The 21034-nt window shown below is 42.5% G+C and overlaps 1 protein-coding gene across 15 annotated transcripts in view; it reads right to left on the reverse strand.

The window, feature by feature from the left end:
- Kiaa0232 (KIAA0232 ortholog) overlaps positions 1-20993 on the reverse strand; it is a 76779-nt gene extending 55786 nt beyond the window's left edge. For 4 of the 15 annotated variants that reach the window (XR_007340981.1, XR_007340980.1, XM_048784137.1 and 1 more), the window contains exon 1: positions 20601-20985. The gene's annotated coding sequence lies outside the window, so the exon portion shown is untranslated. Of the gene's footprint in view, positions 1-20600 lie in introns of all 15 variants that reach the window. The other 11 variants (XR_007340982.1, XM_048784131.1, XM_048784129.1 and 8 more) reach the window with 8 other exon arrangements.
- Between the last annotated feature and the right edge of the window lie 41 nt (positions 20994-21034).

Consider the following 21034-nt stretch of genomic DNA (forward strand, 5'->3'; position numbering starts at 1 on the left):
AGACCTGGTTCACTGTAAAGTTTGACATAGAAATGTTGTCGTGATTTTTATCCCATTTCTTTAAAAGAGAATCTCAGCCCAACCACAGGATGGCCTCTCGAAGGAGATTTTCTTTAGCCAAATGATACCAGGTAGCGCAGGAAAAACTGGCATGCAAATTGCAAAATGAAGCCACTCCCGAAGCCAAAGTTGCACGACCTCCAACTGTGCTATTAGCCACTCAAAAGTCACTCTTTCTGTGACTTTCTCAATGGCCAAGCGCAAATACATGGTCACAGCCATAGAGTCACCAGGAGATTATAATCTACAGAGCACAGATGGCTGAGGACCAAGGAAAAGAAAGAGGAAGCAAGTCTGGAAACTTCAGACAAGGCTGCGCACACCTCTCCAGTCCCTTCCCATCCACACAGGACACACCAGTCACTAGACGGCTTACTTCTTCCTGTTTCTTCCAGGGGGAGCCATTCTTGGCTTGCAGCTGGCGTCTGCCCTCCTTGCTCTGAACCTGGAGCTACTAGCAGGTATTAGGCTCCCTTTCCCTAAACACCAAGCTTCCCGTAAAGGGCGAACATCTGACCAAGTCAGAGAGCTGATGCGGAGACACCCAGCTGAAACTTACCTCTAGCAGTCAAAGCATGGGGCCGGGGGAGTGCGGTTTTACCCACGTAAACAAAACCCATGTTCATCTACCTGGCAAGCTGAAGAACACAGCTGGCAAAAGTGTGACATTGTAAAGTCCCCAAAATGGCTAGTGGCAGAGGGCGAATACAGAGATACACAGCCTCCCTCTGCCGTCCAGCTTTCTATTTATTTTGGAATGCAGACATTTGCAAAGCAATCTCTGTGCATTTAAGCCACACTCTACCCAAACAGTTCAGACTCAAAGAAGCTCAGCACAAATTGGGCTTTTTCTGTCTAGTAGACATTTTAAGGACCTTGGGATTAAAAACAGCCCTTGTAGTCAATGAAAATTATCCCCCAAAGACTGAAGCAACGCTGTGCAGGCTTTTGGGTCAATATTAACATGTATTTTAGTCAAATTTTTCATTGCTGTGACCAAAAGACCTGACAATAACACAGAGAAGGGAAAGCGTATTTGTCGCTTATGGGTTCTGAGGTCTCAGTTCACAGAGAGCCAACTCCATTGCTCTAGACCCAAGATAATGCAGATCATCATGGCGGAAGGGTATAGTGGAGGAAAGCAGCTCAGGACACGGCAATCAGGAAGCAGGGACAGAACTCCACTCATCATGGACAAAATATAAACCCCAAGTCATGTCCCCAGTGACCTATCTCCTCCTGTTGCACCTACCAGCCTAAAATTACCACCCAGGTAATCCCTATTAGTGGATTAATCCAGTGACTGGGTTCCGACTCTCCTCCTCTAAGCGTTTCACCTCTGAACCTTTTTGCATTGTCTCACACGTGTGCTTTTGGGGGGACAACTCATATCTAAACCATAATAACATGGCTCTGTGCCTGGCAGCCAGAGTGTGGTGGCTTGACAGAAGAACAGCAGTCAGGCCCAGCTGATCCCCCAGGTAACCCTGCACTGAGTTATAATACACGCTAGCCTCAGTCTTCAGGAGTCAATGCCAGCGCCTGTGACGTGAAGATCTTTCTTGGAACCAGAATAACAAAGTCGATTTTTAAAGCAAAGACACTGACTCCTTCCACCATCTAGTCTACATGTTTTCAGGGTGATGCGACATTCCCCAAGAGGTTTGGCCACTAAGGAAGAGAAAACTGGCCTAAGTACTCAAGCTATTATTACCTAAAACAAAGCTCTTTCAAAAAATAGATAAAACTGATAGAGTCACAAATTTAAAATAAGTACTTCAATAATAAAGTGTTTTTTTTTTGTTTTTTTTTTTTTGAGGAGGGATCATTTTGAGAAAGTTCACGAATCTTTCAAAGTCTCATCCCTATGTGACAATGTTCTGAGAAATACAGTCATCTTTCTATAAGCTTTAAACGCCACATGTTATTACTGAAAATAATTCAAACTATAGCTCTTGCTAGGTTTTTGAGATAGTTGTTTGGAGTGTACTAGCATAGCAGCAGCTCCAGTAAGAGATATACTTTGTCTACAGTGCAATTTCTTTGGTGTTCAAATACAGCAAGGTGCTTCTCTCTCTCTCTCTTTTTTGCAATGCACTATAAGTATTCTAGGTGTGATCACAACACATGCAAATCACTGCAAAATACAACAGTGCACAGGCATGGTGACTTGACTGCCTTGTGTGATATCCTAGCCAATCACATAGCACACAGGGAGGAGCAGCTGTGAATCCACGCTGCTCTGGGTAAAATGCGGGAGAAAAAGCTGGGTAGCTCTGTGCAAACAGTGCATTCATATTTTGAAGCAGCCGACTGTTGACTTCAGAGTATTTCTTTCTGCTCAATTTTACCTTACTGGCTTTTTCCCCCCCTTTCCTGGTACTGGGGATTCAATCAAGAGGTCCACCACTGAACTATACCAACCCTTTTTATTTATTTTGAGTCAGGGTCTTGCCAAATTGCCCAAGCTGGCCTCAAACTTGCAATCTCCTGCCTCAGCCTCCCACTTGCTGAAATTATAGGCATGTGCCACCATGCCTGGCTTATATTATATATTTTTTTGTGGTGCTGGGGATTGAACCAGGACCTTGTGCATGAGAGGAAAGCACTCTACCAACTGAGCTGTATCCCCAGCCCTCTTATATACTTTTCTTAAAAGTTTTAAAAGATTTTCTTAAATATGAAAATAGAAACACACAATTTTAGCACCTTGAAGTACTTTTTTTCAGTATTTCAACATGTTAAATAATAACATACAAATATTTTCATATTCTGCTTTTTTCATCAACACTGCCCCCCATGTTGTTCCAGTCTTGAGGCACTGTCCAGTGTGGTAGACTCTAGTCATATGTGGCTATTTAAATTCAGGTATTTAAACTCAGTAACTCAGCGAGTCCTGTCCCAAATTTAAAAATAAAAAGGGCTGGGGATGTAGCTCAGCGGTGAAGTGCCCCTGGGTTCAATCCCCTGTACCACAATAGTGAGAAAACAAAAACAGATTAAGCTTACTGTCAGAGGAAAAGGAGTAAGAGGGCCCCTGAACAAGAGGCCAATGGAAGAAAGTTTTAGTTGAAATAGGGCACATGATACTTCGGAAACAACTGCCCCCAAATTGTAGCAGACTAAAACAATGGTTTATACTTTTGTCATGCTATATGCCCATCCTGGGTTGGCAGGGATGATGAGTGTAATCACTCAAAACATGATCATTCTGGGACACAGGGTGACAAAATGGACACCATCTTGAACTCTTGTCAGTTCAGGGGCCAGAAAATAAGATGTGATTGAGGTGACCCTGAGGTTTTGACTTCCAGTGACTGAGGCCTTCTCAAGGAAGTGAGTTGCTCACACTCATCAGTCAAAGCAAGTCTCCTGGCCTCTCTTCAGCAGAGACAGGTGCAACCAGCCCTGAAGACCACTTCATGGGACAAAATATGGAATTCTTAATAGGAAATATCTAACATTGTTAAAATCAGCATTCTGGTAAACTAAAAATTAAAGCACAGATGAATTAAAATAATGTAAAACAAAAAATAATTCGTAAAAAAGAGACAAAAGCAATATACTCAGAAAGGTTCCAGAAGGCCCCAGTGCTGCTGAGACAGGACTGCCCAGCAGGCGGCACAGTGCGGCCTGCCCTGCCTCCTGCAACCCTGCAGCCATCCTACTACTCTCTTCCTGCACACTCAAGGCAGCTACTGTCCTCATGCCTTTGTCTTGGGATGAGACCCATTCAGACTGTTCTCTAGCTGCCTCCTGGGGATAGGCTATTTCACAAAAGAAGGCTGAAAGTTCTTCAAGCCAAACTGACATACTCCATGTTCCACTGAGCGGCATGCTCCCATCTTGGCAGATAATTAAAACTGTTGGACTGATAATTTCCCAAACCTAAATGGAGATGAATAAATTCTGAAGAGAGTTTGAGAAATAAATCAATATTTGAAATATTAACATGTGGCACAAGACTCCCTCTGGCCCAAGTTCTGAGCCCGTGAGCAGGGGGGACTGTAACCTAGGAACTCCTCATTCTTTCCCACTCTCATATGCACTGGAGATTCTTGTGTCCCAGGCACTGTGCATGGCGCTGGTGGTAAAAGATAGTGACCCTGAGGTTTTGACTTCCAAATTCACCATCCTGTATATGCAGGCTTTGGCTTTATGCTCAGGTATTAGGTAAAACAACTCACTCTTCTACCAGCTGAAACCCTCTGCCATTCCCTTTGATCTAGTATGGTACTTCCTCAATTTATACATCCACTCCAACTACATATTTTTAACTGGTCATTCCAAAGTTCACAATAAGTCTGCAGAAGAGCTCGGGTTCAAGGGCATTCATGCCCTAAACTTTCTTTTCATAATTATTCAAGCTGGGTGCTGCAGCACTTTCACACAAAAGTACCTGAGGGAAGAGGGGAGGATATAACAGAAAATAGAAGACCGCAGAAAAGAGAATTTTTAAAAGTATGTTTGAAATATTAAGGCTCTGGCTTTTAGATGCTACTACTTTTTACCAAGATCCTAAATAATACTTGCCTAGCAAACCAGAGAATGCAAATACATACCAAGGTTTTATATATTTTAAATAATTTTTGCCTGTTATTTACTCACTTTGGTGCTACAATTTGGACCACAAAGTATTGCTTACTTTCTTTAGTAGGGAGTCTGGCTCCCAAAGCCAATCTATAGCCAGAAGAGGACCTCCATAAAGAATCGGAACTGGAACTCTATCACTAACAACAGGAGATGGGGGCTAAAAGCTGATCATGTAAGCCTGTTTACTCCATGTCTGAAAAATTATGTATGTTGGACATTCAGACCCCATTCTAGAGATGTATCCTGTGAAAAATGAACAAGGCTTATTTTTAAGATAATGTAATACTTAAAAAAAAAAAAAACTCGTGAGGGACCTGAGTTCCTTTCATGAAAACAGGGAGAACTGAACAAAGAATAAGACACTGCATCCTTACCAGCCAAGGTATCAGAAAGGAACTGCTAAGTACAGGCTCTCCAGTGATACAATGAATTACTTTCATAAATACAGGATTGTTCTGATAGCTAAGACTACTACTTAACAGTAACAAAACTATTAAAAATTTTAAAAATTTGCAGGCCTGTAACCAGACCTGAAGATGAAGGCAAAAAGAAGAACCAAATGTGACAACACAGGATAGGTGAAAGCATTGCTTCCATGTAGAATCAGCAATTTTCCATTAAAGCAAAAGGAGAGCAGGTCACATATGAAAGGAGATGGGAAAGGGAAGGGCTTTCCATCCAATCTGGGTAAATTCTCTACTGACCCTGCTACTTGCAAATGCATACAGACCAGAAAGCTTTAGTCAGCCTTTCTGTCCTTATTGGTTAAACTCAGCCATTTAGGAGGTAAGCTGCTTAAGTAAAGTTGCACTATTTTATATCTAACTTTTACCTGATCTCCAGTTATCTGATGATCATACTCATCTGTTAACATTTCAGGTTTGAAAAACTGGACTGCCAGATTAAAACTGCTTGTAGGTTACTATGTTATTAATAACCAATACAGTTCACTTAGATGTGCTAGATGTCAGAATTCATTAGCAGGGCTACAAAATGGCAGTTTTTCTGCCTGCAAAATGAAATTCCTTATTTAAAAAATAAGTTCCTTATTTAAAAAAAAAAAAAAAAAAAGTCCTAATGGGCCAGGTGCAGTGGCACACACCTGTAATCCTAGTGACTCGGAAGGCTAAGGCAGGAGGATTACAAGTTTATTTTATTTTTGATATTGGGGATCGAACCCAGGGCCTTGTGCATACAAGGCAAGCACTCTACCAACTGAGCTATATCCCCAGCCCCAATGGATTACAAGTTTAAAACCAGCCCTCAGCACCTTAGCACAACCATAAGCAACTTAGCAAGACCCTGTCTCAAAATTTTAAAAAATGGGAGATGGGGATATGGCTCAGTGGTTATACATGCCCCCAGGTTCAATCTTTGGTACACACACACCAAAAAAAAGTCTTTATGTGAATTTACAAAAATTCATTTTTTCCTAGCAGAGGCAAATTGCATGTCAAACAGGTTACAAAATTTTAAAAAAGCATAAACTATTTTAGCCAAAGGGATGGGGAAATGTACACACTCACAACTACAACAGTTCTCCTCGCCTGCAAAATGCAACAAAACAGCCACCACACAAGATCCAAACACAAGACAAAACAAAGTTCATTATCATGAAATTCTAAGAGCTTTTGTTAGAAAGGTAGTAAATGAAATTAAATGAAATGAAATTTGTTGCAAAAGTAATGAAACAATTAAATTTTAGAAATTTTAAAACATCAGATAGGAGAAATTAAAATTTATCTTCACTCTAGGAAATTAAAAATTTCAAAAATCCTAAGCAAGTTTATTTAGAAACTAAAACAAATAGATTTTTAGAATTTTTGAAAATACAAAAAGCTCAAATATGATGAAAAGCACTGTCAAAGCTGAAACATTTTATCATATAAAATACTAGATCACACTGTGCCAAAATGATCTTTCAAAGTGATACTCTTGCTTATCAAAATGTCTGAGCATAATCCCAGCGGCTCCGGAGGCTGAGGGAGGAGGACTTCGAGTTCAAAGCCAGCCTCAGCAACCACGAGGCACTGAGCAACTCAGTGAGACCCTGTCTCTAAATAATACAAAACAGGGCTGGGGATGCGGCACAGTGGAAGAGTGCCCATGAGTTCAGTCTCCAGTACCAAAAAAAAAAAAAATGTCTAAGCATAGGTATTCTAGTGCTTTCAACTTCTAAACTCAGAACCCAAGGCAATCTACCTCTGAGTTTCAAGAGAGGGGGAGAGTGGCCCAAAACTCTCCAATTGCTAAGACCATGGATTTTTAAAAATTACTGTAAAAAGCTATAAAATATTATAGTTCCCCAAAATGGGCTTAGGTAATAAGCAACACTTCAACAATGTTTTATTATCTGCCAATAAAATCTCATTTAATATAAAAATTGTGTGGACTGTCTGATACTAGTTAGAAATTTCAAAGGGTCTAAATGAAATTCTATTTGATTATGCAAAAAGATACAGTGGAGAACTCAGAAAGTACCAAAGTATGTGTGCTAAATTTTTCATCCATTGTTATATGCTTCAAACATTAAATCAAGTCTTCAGATGTAGCTCTTAGGGTAACTACAGTAATTCTTCTAGCCCCTAGAAGCTATTTAAAGGAACAATGTTATCATTTAAAAGATAACAGGCTGGGGGGGGGGGTGTTCTCAAAGTTTATTCTGGATGACACAACAAATGTATTATATTGCTTTAGAACTTTATTTTGCATAAATTAGGAAAACACCAGAGCTTCTTGAAACTTTCAATATGTTAATATACATCTAGGACCTCCAAGAAGGAAGGAAGTAGGTAGTTTGTGTGCTGAGTTATTTATAGACCCCTTTTGCTTCCTTGGAACAAAGTTTGGGAAACATGACCTCTAATCAGAATGAAATTAACATTTTCCCCAAAGTCTAAATTATAAGTAAGATATAGACCACCTGAGGTCCTTCCATCCTGAATTCTCCAAGACTGAAAAGTTAAACTAATGGCATAATTTAGGAATAAAGTTTTTAAGTATCTCTCTTCTTTACTTCCCCTCAAATAACTTGCACAGTTATTCTATACAGCAAACCAACCAGTACTCCTTTTTATAAGTATCAGAATCCTTCAGCTTTCCCCTCTAACCTGGACAGCCTCCGGGCACATCTACTGTCTCTGAGTACACTAGAGTGGCTTTCAGGTTCCCGCCCTCACACGGGGTGTTCTGTGCAGGGGCAAAGGCCCTCCACAGCGCCCTGCCTCCCCCTGCACAAGACCAGCAAAGCCGACCCTCAGTGGTGGATGGCTTGAGCCTAGGAGTTCAAGAGCAGTTGGGGCAACACAGTGATAAGCCAGGAGAAAGGAAGAGAGAACGGTGGGTTGGTTGGTGTGATTTATACAAATGTCACCCCTACAAATCTCTTTTTCCTACCTTGTCCTCTCAGTTTAGTAGTCCCAACGACCCACAGGATATTTCCATTTGACCTCAGCTAGATGAAGAACATCCACACAAATACATGGACTCAGAAGTGCCCTTCACCCTTCCCTCCACCTTCTGCCCTGAGAACCTCCTGCCAGTTAGTTTCATTCCTTTGCTCCTTACATCACACCACCTACCACACCTTGCTCCACATCTGAATCACCTCTGCATTCTACCCTGTTAGGCAAAATCCCATTTCTATCTTTTTGCCCTTGGAGAAGGGGTGAAGGTGACACATAACCATACCACCTATGAAGACAGGTGACGAGTGCTCTAGCAGGAAGGTGCTAAGGAAACACCCAGAAAGGACTAACTAAACTCCTGGGCACAGTGGCACACGCCTGTAATCCCAGCAGCTTAGGAGGTTGAGGCAGGAGGTTCACAAGTTCAAAGTCAGCCTCAGCAACTTAGCAAGACCCTGTCTCCGAATTTTAAAAAAAGGAACTGAGGAAGTGCCTTGGTGGTTAAGAGCTCCTAGGTCCAATCCCTAGGTACCAAAAAAGAAAAAAAGAACTAACTAAAACATGCATGTCCCCCACCTTCCGCCTCAGGGATCTGAGACACTTTCTACAAGAGCAACCCCTGCATTTCATTTTTTCTATCTGGAAAACCAACAATCCTACCTCATGGAAGGACCAGCCTTCCACCGCCCTGCTACCACCACTGCTCTCATCAAGCTCAACATAACCTCAGGTCTGTCTGGGACTCAACCCTACGCCAACACCACACTAGTCTTCATTACGAGACCTTTACATCAAGTCTTGGAATTCTGCTTCAGGAGCATATTCCCTATTCTTTATCCTTTTCCCTTTCTTACAATTTTAGGATCAGTGTGTCATATTCTAGGAAAGGCCCTCTTGGGGTTCTAATGGGAAATGAATTGCATGTATCAACCCATCTGAAGAGAACCGACTGCTTTACGGCACTGTCTTCCTGTCAGGAATAAGAGCCATCCGCACATTTAATTAGGTCTCCTTTTATGTCTCTTGAATAAACTTTAGATTTTGATCCAGACTCTGGCTGTTGGATTTATCCTAGATACTGGGTTACAGATTCTCTTTAGTTTTCTACACATTATCATCTGCAAGTGACAGCAATTTTGTTTAGGCATACAGCCCTTGTGCCTGTTAATACTGTCCTGTCAGATTACTGTGGCAGTCAGCTAGGCTGGTGAGAAGTGGCACCAACGGGGCACCCTTCGCCCTGCACCTGACTACACAGGAAATGTTCCCACACTCCCCCATGAGACTGACAGGCATTCTCTGTAAGGCCGGTTTCCTTAGACACTCTTCACGGATTAAGAACATTTCCTCCTACTTGAAGCTTGCAAGATCATAGTCACAGCTCAGTCACCTCTGTCAAAGACTCAGTGACAAAGGCGCTTTCTTCCTTAGGATATAAATGTGGTTTTCCTGCAGCAGGAGGAGCAGGAACTCACGGGAATCCTTAACATGGAAGTTTTGTACATGGATGTTCATCTCACTTCAACCACCCCAAGAGGTAGACACTGTTATTCCCTTTTCACAGATGACGACGTGAGACTTCAAAGAGACCATCTCCCACTGAAAGAGGAGGAAGAACTGGGCAGAGGCACAGGCTGCACTGCCTCAGGAGCAAGCGGTCCTTCCCTGCCACAGTGGCTCAGCCAAGGGCCCTTCTGGCCACAAAGACTACAGCAGCAATGATTCCAAAGTGAACTTGGGTTTCCAGCATTTACCTTCTACTCTACCACAGTCCAAAAGGCCACAGGTTCCCTAAGAAGTCTTTCAAGGGGCTGGGGCTGGGGCTCAGCAATAGAGCACTCGCCTAGCACATGTGAGGTACTGGGTTCAATCCTCAGCACCACAGAAAAATAAGTAAGACAAAGGTATTATGTCCATCTACAATTAAATATATATATTAAAAAAAGGGGTTGGGGTTGTGGCTCAGCGGTAGAGCGCTCATCTAGCACCTGCGAGACGCTGGGTTTGATCCTCAGCACCACATAAAAATAAATAAAATAAAGGCATTGTGTCCAACTACAACTAAAAATATTAAAAAAAAAAAAAAAGAGGGCTGGGGTTGTGGATCAGCGGTAGAGCACTCGCCTCACATGTGTAAGACCCTGGGTTCAATCCTCAGCACCACATAAAAATAAATGAATAAAATAAAGGTATTGTGTCCAACTACATCTAAAAAATAAATATTTTTTAAAAAGAGAGAGATATGTCTTTCAAATTATCAAAGCAGCGCAAATTCAACAAGGGAAAAAGAAAGGGGACTAAATGAGCTGAGAATTTTAAGTTCACCTGACATACATTCCAAATTTTTGAGAATGAGCTATTGCTCCAAGGCCTTTAATGCCACTGGTGTCTGAAAATATGTGCAGAGACGGCTAAAGAGAGCCAAGACAATAGCAGGTTGAAATGGACATCATGTAAAATGGCACATTTGAGAAAACCAGTACATTTAGTCCAGGAAAGAAGAGGTTACTGAGCACAACAATTCTGTCACACCAAGCAGAGGCACGGAGAAAGGGGACTCATTTCTGTTATTACCTATATTTCTCCTGAAGGCCAACAATGGGTCAAATCAAATCAATCAAAACATTTCTAAGAAAAATACTGTTGCACTGTGGTAGACACCATGCTGAGTCACCCAGGATCCACCTGAAGGACTTGACCGGGCTGCTCCCCTCTCAATCAGCCCCTCAGAGAGCTCTCCGGCTGCAGAAACCAGCTCCAGGCAACCACCAAGCCTCTCAGGGCTCCCAAGGCTGTGCCTCCCTGGGCCTGTCAGGCAGTTCAAGGGCTCCCTCCCCCACACATGCCCTAACCAGCGCTCCACGTGCCTCTGTGTCCAGAGAACCAGCATGTGACGCTGAGGGAAGAACTGGCTTCCCCTGCCCACTGAAGTACCTCTTCACTAACTCCAAACAGCAGAACCACCACCCTTTGGTGTACATTTACCATGGGCAAAACACAGCGAAGGACACAAGTGAGTTTAATCTAGAGGCAACAGCAGCATGTTCACTAGCAAATTTAAAACTAGGACAATATGATTTCATCACGTACATGAAATGCTCATCCTCATGGTCCTGGGAACTTTTGCACCGCGGGTAAACCAGAACCCACAGTTCCACCCACAAAACTGTTTTTCCTCTAAGAACATGGATATACTCATCCAGGTCTGAGGCACCACAGCGACTCTCAATCAGTAAACACCATTGCCTTTTCTTAAAACCTCAATGCATTTCTACTTCACTGGGGGAGAATGCCTCACCAAGATAGAGGCAGACTGGAGTGATGTGCCCATGAGCCAAGAACACCAAGGACTGCCAGAAGCTGCTGGCACACAGACCAGGTCCTCCCTCAGAGGGAACCAGCCCTGCCAACACCTGGCCTCCAGAACTGTAAAAAAAATAAATTGCTGCTGCTATAAGCCCCAGTTCATGGTACTTCCTTACAACAGTCCCAGGATGTAATGCTTAATTGAATTCTCAACTTGATTGGATTAAAAGATACCGAGGATTGACAATTATGGGTTGTCAATGAGGGCGCCTAGGAATGACTGGCATGTGGGACAGTTAACAGAAATGGAGACCCTCCCTAAGTGTGGGCAGCACCTACCAATAGGATGGTGGCTTAGATGGAATGAAAGCTGGAAGAACAAGGGAGCCACAGCAGACGCGATTGCTGCTGAGATCTGCTGAGGATATCGGACTCTCGCTCCTTCACTCTTCCAAAGCGGATTCTCCAGAAGCTTTGGACTTGAACTAGGATGGCACCATGGATCCCTCTTGTTCTGGGGCTTCAGCCTCTTGGACTGCGCAGCTACTGGTTCTCCCCACTCTCCAGCCTGCAGACAGCCATGGTGGACCATCCAGCTTCTGGTAGCATGAGCCAACCTAATCGTCCCCCTTTCAGAATCGTACTTCCCGTGGATTCTGTTCCTCTAGAGAACCCTAACTAATACACAGGAGATGAATGAAGCCCCTCTGATTTCTCAGAGGCAAAGAAACCTAGACATGTTTTCAGCGTCCCAATACGCGTCAAAACCAGGGCAACCATGTGCCCCAGCTCCAGAGCTGGTGCCTTTCCCTCATACTATTACCCCTATCTTACTGGAGCACTTCCTTCACCCGCTTAGGGAGGACTGCAGCAAAGCCTTTCCCCTGCACTAAGCAGAGCCTCCTTAATTCAAGTTTTTGGTTTGGCCATTACTGTTCACTATCCCCAAAGGCCTGAATCCAAAAAGAAAAGTAAGACCCACTCTGACCCCACTGTAGCCAATGACAAACCTGCTTCTTCTCAATGCCACCTTTTGCCAGTCCTGGTAAGGCCCAAGCAAGAGTCAATCAGGAGTTCCAGTTTCCATAACACCGCTCTGTATATGCAAAAGGTTTGTTGTTTTTTGTAAACAGAAGAATGAAATTCAGAGGGAAAAAGTATAACATCATAAGAAAAAATAACTGCCCAATACTGATACAGCTATCAACAAAGTAAAAGGCAGTCCACAGGCTCCACCGGGAAGATCTGTAGTCCCACTGTTGTAAATGGCCAAAGTCTGTTTCTCTGCCAAATGAGCAGGACAAAGGTGGATGAGGTTCCCAATGATTCTGGCTGAAGTGACCAAGTGGTAAACCAAAAAACCAAACCATGAGATTATACAACAGAAGGACACAAAGCCCTCCCCTCAGGGTAGCCAAGGCCACACAAGAAGCCTAACTCAACACTCAGTGGCATCTGAAGAGCTCAGAACTAGCAGACGGTGTCCACATAGAGCAGTTTCACCAAGTGAAGACTGCAAGGTGAAAGCCCTGCGGCCAAAGCTTTAAGGGTCATGAGAGCCTCCTTCCTGAATCAGCTGTGTCAAACCCTATTGGTGTATGCTTTCTTTGTGATGGACTCCTCAGGCTGCAGCAGAGCTTTCTCTGAATAGGCTCATGAAATTCATTTTATAAAAAACAGTATAGGGAAATATTTTGAGCCTGCATCTCCACAGCTCTTTCTGGCCTATGAACAAACAATCCCATCTATTACATACTCCTCAGACCCGGTTTCTCCCTGACACTTCTCTTTTACCTAGTATGGTCACCCATGCACAGTCCACAATTGCATGGCCACAGGCCCAAACTCAGGCTTTCCCTGACTACACACAACTTCTCCATCATGCCTCTGAGAGCAATTCTTCTCTTAGCAATATCAAGAAGAAACAAGTGCAACTTTAATATATTTAACCCAAAATATCCAAAATAGTGTCACTCCAAATATAATCAAGGTGAGATTTTTTTTACTCTTTTTTTCATACTGTCTTTGAAATCTGATGTGTGTGACAATTGTGACACTTCTCCATTTAGATCAGCCTGTGCCAAAGCTCAAAGCTCCATGTGGCTCCTGGCTGCCTAACTGAGCGGCACAATCCTGGCTGACCTCCTCTCCCAGGGTTTTATGTAACATCTGTGTGGTGACTGCTCCAAACTCTGTCCACCCTCCTCTCTCCAGAACACCAGAATTCTAATGCCATCAAGCTACCAAATAGGTGTCTGACTGGCACCTCAAACTTATAGCTAAGGCGCTTCACCCATTCTACCCAGGATTCCAACCAACTACTTCGCAACTAGATAATGCCATGAATCCTCATTCAACTGAACCTAACAATAAACCTTATTTTCATTCTAACTTACCTATGCTGTGTTTAGTGTTTGTCTGACTTCATTTTACAAAGTGAAATTCCACCAGAGATGGACAGCTCAATACTGTGAAACTTAAGTTCTAAAGCTTCAGGTTAAATATGATTTTTTAAAAAATAAAAACAGGGCTGGGGATGTGGCTCAAGCAGTAGTGCGCTCGCCTGGCATGCGTGCGGCCCGGGTTCGATCCTCGGCACCACATACAAACAAAGATGTTGTGTCCGCCAATAACTAAAAAATATTTTAAAATTCTCTTTCTCACTCTCTCTCTCACTCTCTTTTAAAAATAATAAAAAATAATAAAAAATAAAAACAAAACAATACAAACCTGTAACTGCAATTTACTATCAACCTCTTATAACTTACAAGACTTTTAGAGCCTTTTCCCCCCTTAATTTTAAAGCTTGCAGCATTTATGATCTATTATGGAGTTTTCCAAGAAAATACATATGGACTTTCCATGGATCTCAAATTAATTATACTTTTTAAAATAGCATGGGACATTTAAAGAGACATTGTATAAAGAGTCTCCAAGTAAATACATTGTTAATGTTAGTCATTATGGAAACAGGATTAGGAGGTGAGAGGGGCTTTACTTTACATGTTTTTTCATAAAGTCTTCCAAGAATGATTTCATAATTTGTAGGTGCAGTGGAGCATAATAATTTGGCTTCTGGTTCAAAAAGGACTATCAAGATTGTAGCAGGACATCATTAAACCAAGCAGGGGTGGTATGTGACTGTGCAGGAAGCAGGCTGAACCTGGGCCTTCACAAATGGAATAGTAGACATTTTTTTTTTAAAAAAATGGTGAGCTGGGCACGGTGGTGCACACGTATAATCGCAACAGCTCGGGAGACCGAGACGGGAAGATCTCAAGTTCAAAGCCAGCCTCAGCAACAATGAGATGCTGAACAATCAGTGAGACCCTGTCTCTAAATGAAATATAAAGTAGGGCTGAGGATGTGTCTCAGTGGTCGAGTGCCCCTGAGTTCAATCACCAGTACCCAAAAAACAAAGCAAAACAACATGGTGAGCCAGCCACAGTGGCACACACCTATAACCCTGTGACTAGGGAGGCTGAGGCAGGAGGATCACAAGTTTGATACCAGCCTCAGCAACTTAGCAAGACCCTAAGCAACTTAGTGACACTCCACCTCAAAATAAAAAAATGAAAAGGGATGGCAATGTGACTCAGTGGTAAAGTGTCCTTGGGTTCAATCTCCAGTACCAAACCAAACAAAACCATGGCAAAGCAGGATCTATGTCTTGTATAAAAACCGCTCCAAAATATAAATTTAGTGTTTTTTAAAATCATAACACAAGAATACTCTCTATCATGATTACTTTTTAAAAAAAGATATATAGGCAGCTTTTCCCCTGATATCCAAAAAATTAATCATTGGTTTTCAAGGAAAGATGAGTACAGGATGGGATGGGGAATAACAGAGGATACTTGCTTTCCGTTTTATATTTACTACATCTTCAGAATTCTTTAACCTGCACATATTTTTCAAACAGGCTTTCTACCAGCTACTTATATTTAAAACAATGTTTTGGTAAACCACACTGCAGGAGACCCCAGAAAAGTAAAGTAGCCAGCAGAGTGCATGGCCTACCCAGGTAAGCTGCCAATGTCGGCATGCAGCCTGGGCATAAGCAGGTGGGCCAGTAGGGCCACAGAGCGGAGATGCCATGTTGGGGGCTCACCTGTCACTGTATTGTGCACAAGAGCTACAGATCTAGTGCCTGGCCTGTGGGGGCTCTGGTCTTGTTTTGGGTGATTACTCCTCTCTATTTCTTATTCCTTCGTTTTGGAATAGGAATGTTTAACCTGGGCCTCTCCTGCCATTTTACCTAAGAAGTATGCAACTTGGTTTTTTTTTTTTTTGTTTTTTTTTAATTGTGGCTCACAGGTGAAAGGCTTTGCCTTGAGTCTCAGACAAGATTCTGGACTTAAACTTTGGAACAATGCTAGAGCAGTTAAAACCTGGGGACTACCTGGGGTGAGATAAATGCATTTTGCACTTGTGAAATGTACATGAAGCCTTTAGGTCTGGGACAGATGCTATCCTTTGGATACATGTGCGTAATCCCCAGGGGTCCATGATGAAACTTAATCCTCAGTGTGGCAGTCTTGGTAGATGGTGAAACCTTTAAGAGGTGAAGCCTCATAGGAGGTCCTCAGATCTTTGGGTACTGCCCTACAGAGAGATTAAGGTAGTTCTCCCAAAAGGGCTATAACAAAAGGGGAAAACCTGACTTCTCCCTCTCATGGCTTCCTGATTCAGGAGTGGCTGCTTACTCCTGCACACATTCCAACCACAATGCGATGCCATCTACCATCCTCACCAATGGGCCACCCCATCTTAACTTTCAACTTCCCAAACTGTAAGCTAAATAAATCTCTTTTCTTCATAAGTAGCCCGTCTCGGGTATTTCATTATAATAATGAAAAGCTGACTAATATACATACAAAAAGTCCTTTAACAGATTTTACTTAAACTTTACAGTTTATGACAACAAGAAACTCCTTTGGATGGAGTATTAACAAAACTGTAAAGTTGGGCACAACAGCACACATCTGCAATTCCAGCAATTTAGGATGCTGAGGAAGAAAGAGCAAGAGTTTAAGACCAGCCTGGGAAACACAGAATGACTCCATCTCAAAAAAAATTATAATCCATATTCAGCTATCTATGGTGATGACCAAAGAAAGCAGTGGCAAATAACAGCCCGAAACAGACGGTCAAAAACATGTCTATTCAATTTCAACTTTCTCTCCATTAAAATCTTCAGGGAAATGCTAATGAGGAGCAAAATGCTAATAAGATAGTCAAGAAAAGGCTTGTAACTAAAGAGAAAAACATTCAAATAAATTTCCAAAGTGGGCAAGCAACTTTGAAATAGTTATGTACTGACTATGAAGATTCAAAAGGTGCTTTGGAAAATGTAACTGAGTCAGAAACAAACTCCTGGATAAAAGGGAGAATATTTTTTGAGGCACTATCCAACCACTCTATGAGAGGGGACACACTGAAGCCCACGGCTCCCCACTGCTCCCCACGCATTCACCCCCAGGAATCTGTCCTCCACCGTGCTCACTGACTGTCACACTTCATTTAACTATTACTTGGCAACCCCGCCCCAACCCTACCATCATAAAGGTGATAGAGAGACAGTGCCTAGTTTCTCTTATGGTCACCAGAGAGAAAAATACACACCCTCAGACACACACACACACACACACACACACAGCGCCTGTGTGTTCTCCAAATTCACATTCCTCCACCACTCCAGCTGGAAATGCACACAGAGCAACACATTCTCAAGCATTTTTTGCAATTATTCATCTTCTAACTGTCCTAGTGTCTTCTATTTCTAATACAAACACTAGCAATATTAAGTTCACCCAGAGATAATCCCATCGTGTGCAAATCTTTAAAGCAAGTTTTAAGAGATTCATTAGAAATATGTAATTTACAATGACTGAAAAAACTGATAATCATAAATAAAGCCAATGTAAGTTAATTCACCATCAATACATCTCTGGATACAACCTGTTCAGTTTGAGGCCCTATATAATCAGTAATCATACAAACTTAAATACAGTAACTAAATATTAAAAGTTTCAAAATTAAAGCCAGTCTTCCTTATCAATATGTTCCATGTCCAGCCAGGGACAAGACTGCTGACAGAACAGAAGAGCAGGGTCTGCAGAAAGCCTAGAGACAGGGAAGGGGTTCTGGAGAAGATATAAAAAATAACTTCCACAGCCACTCTAAATCCTACACAGGGAAATTCTATTATTCAATGAATAATTACAAGATGTAAGATTAAAGTGAAAACATCTGCTTTACTGAAAAATAATGTATATGTAAAATTTTGACAGCTTCAATTTTATATGATTTTCTTAAACCACATGCCCCAAAACAAAAACAAATGAACAAAAAACCCTGTAAATCTAAGAGAGGTTTCCTGCCTTCAGAATAATTTAGAACCACCATTACAAATCGTGAGAAAGCCCTCTCCACTGTACTCCTAAGAATAATAAAAAATGTACGTGCAATTCAGAGAACAAATGTTTTTATCTCTACATACAAATGCCAGAAACAAATCAGTGAACTCTAAGAAAACAAACTGGCACACAGAATCAACCACTTGCCCCACCTCCAGGGTACTCTACAGTTACTCCACTAAAAGCCAAAAGCTGCCACTTACTGAGTAGCTACTACATGCTGAGCCCTGCTCCCAGGGACTGTCCCTGCCCTGTGGATTCACAAAGTTCTCCACAGAAAGACATTCCAACCCCATCCTCTCCTGCTGAGCTCACCAGATGGGGACCACGAAAGACACAGCACACTAAAGGGAATCAGCAATGAATAAGATTTTCCTCTCTTTCCTCAAGGAATTTAAGATCCAAGATAGGCATCCATGCAAATAAACTAGGAAAAAATACCTGAGTGGCAGTATCTGTCAAGTCCTGTGTGGAAGAACAGTAAAGAGGAGTTAATTCTGGAAATCAGGTTACAGAGTGGAAGTAGCAGCATTAGTCTTCACTAGTTCTGACAGGAAGAGCAGGGCAGGAAGGGCAGTGCAGACCAAGGAGTGGGCCATGGTGGAAACAGCCCGAGGTATCAGGGACAGGAAGACACTCTGCAAGAGATGCAGCAAAGATCTCAGGGATTTCCTAACAAGTCACCTCCTGCTCCAGCGGCAGGTGTGGATGGTGGCACCCCAGGTGAGCCTGACCAATAGAACACCCTCAGGTGTGCCGCGGTGGGGATGCTGAGACCCTGGTGCACAGGTACCTGGGGTCAGAGCACAGTATACAGTAAAGAAATCAGGCTCAGAGGAGGACCAGAGGAACCAGGGAAAGGAACCAGTTAGGAGATTCAGTAGCCACCTTCCTAAGGGATGGGGACTGCCTCAGAGAGTGGATCCAGGAACCAGGAAGGAAAGGTGGGACAGAAAAGCGCCAGTGGCCCAGACCTGGTGCAAATCTGGTCATCGAGGAGGGAAGTTTTTGAGGCTTCCTGCCTGGGAAATTTAACTATTACTTGGCAACCCCCCCCCAACCCTACCATCATAAGGTGATAGAGAGACAGTGTCTAGTTTCTCTTATGGTCACTAGAGAAAAATACACACCCACAGACACACACACACACACACAAGAACAAAATATGCTGTGAAGCAAGACATCTTCTTACCTCACACCTGTACAGGGATTGCAGCATGGCCTCACCACTCTAAGGCTACAAAACAAAGAGACAGAGACAGAGACAGCACACTGGCCCTTGGTGACCCAGGGCCAAGGCACAAACGTGGGTCTTTCGAATCCAGTGCTAATGTTCTTCTTAATAAACCCCACCAAGAATTACCTTTTATGAGTATAATAAATTTCCAAAAGAGGAAAAATATTAAACAAAAACATGTTATATTTTCAATTTAAAGAATATTTTTAAACTTGTTCTCTGGTTCCCTCTACCCAAGAAATGCTGCAGAAATTCAGTCCACAGTGTAGACTCTGAGAGTTCAAGTGAGATGGGAAAGTGAATGGGTTCATTTTGTGTAAAATATCACTTGTTATGAGATTATGTGAGGGCCCAAAGATAATCGCAAAGAAATAAACAGTAACTATATTCAACATAGTGAAACTACATTTCTGACATACTTGACAACATTCATATATTCTTTAAGGTGGATTACTGACTTTGATTTTACTTAGCAAACATTTGAGTACCTTCATATATTTAAAAGGTGTTGGGCTAAACTGATACCTCTAGCACCACAGCCAATGTTTAATATAAATAACTTATATAAAATGATGGAAGTGAGTAGTAGATGACTAGGATTAGTGAATAGAAACAATAATGGAAGTGAAATAGAGAACTAGCATTGCAGTAAGGAATAACTCATTTTGATACTACTTCCACATTGCTTCAGAGAAGATAAATTTGATATGAACTTCTAAAAACTGAAGGAGGTGGGGTCAGACAGGGCAATCCAGTCAGAGGAAAGAATATAAGGACTAAAGTAGTGTGGACGGAGAAGCAAGAGTTGTATAGTTAGCTGGACAATGTGGAAAGGAGACATGACAATACTTTAGGGTCCTTAGATGTGATGCTGGTTTGTCTGAATGTTAAGCTCAAAACAACAGGCGCTCCTGGAAGACTGCTGAGCTGGAGGCTGGCAAGAGTTGCTCTGCCTTTAGGAAAGGGCATGCTGGCAGCAGCCAGGGAAAGTGTGCATAGGAAGGGGCAGGGAGGCGCCTGCAGACAGAGCTAAAAGAGCTAAGTAAGCTGAGCAGAGGAATCTGAAAATAAGAGCACTGATCAAGTCATTTTAAAGGGTTTGAGTATTGATGAAATCATTTTACATCTTCCCTCACTGACCATCCTAACTATGCTGTGAGACAGGTGTCCTCATTCTTCCCATTTCACAGATGACAAAACTGGCTCGAAGGCCATTAACTGCTCCATGTCAAATGCTACCAAAACAGGGACAAAGATCAGGCTCAGTACTTTTCAAAAAAAAAAAAAAAAAAAAAATCTCAATTACTTTTGAAGTACTAAAAATTCATTTCATATTCTTAAATATTTGCACTTGTACAATAATAGTTAGATTTGCCTTATGATGTCATATTAAAAACCTGCATTTTAAAACAAAGGAACGCAAAGATACCTACACCTCTAATTACACCTCCTATGGAGACAAATATTTAAGAGTAATATTCTCCTCACCCTTCAATATTTCAATGCCCAAACTGGCCCTTCCTTAGTACAGGCTTCCGTAAACACCTTATACCCCAAACTGAAAAGTAAACTACTTACAGAATTATGGAAAATTCATGATTTATCAAGCATGGTAACCGAATCCAGGATGTAAAGATTCCCAAGACCTACTTAAGAATGGTTCCGTCCAAAATGACTGATGGGTAAATATTTGACCTTCAGGATGCAAACGGATAGGTATTTCTGTCCCTTTAAATTCGGAGGGTACGAAATGGCCAAAGTGCTCTGGAATGAGTCGCTGCATCGCAGACACCTCGCTGGGGTTTTTCACTGGATAAATGGTGTCTCACACACAGCATCAACTGCCATCAAAACTGAGGGTCCCCACCTGCTCAGCGACCTTCCGCCACCGTGCTCAACACAAGCGCAGACCCCGAAGCGCGCGGCCCGCTCCGGGAGCCCGGGCGGTGACAACGGGGCGAGCTGCAGCCCCCTCCCCGCCGCCCTCCGCTCGCGCCCGGAGGACAAAACCC

Source organism: Marmota marmota, unplaced genomic scaffold (assembly GCF_001458135.2).
Source record: "Marmota marmota marmota unplaced genomic scaffold, marMar, whole genome shotgun sequence".
NCBI classification, from domain to species: domain Eukaryota; kingdom Metazoa; phylum Chordata; class Mammalia; order Rodentia; family Sciuridae; genus Marmota; species Marmota marmota.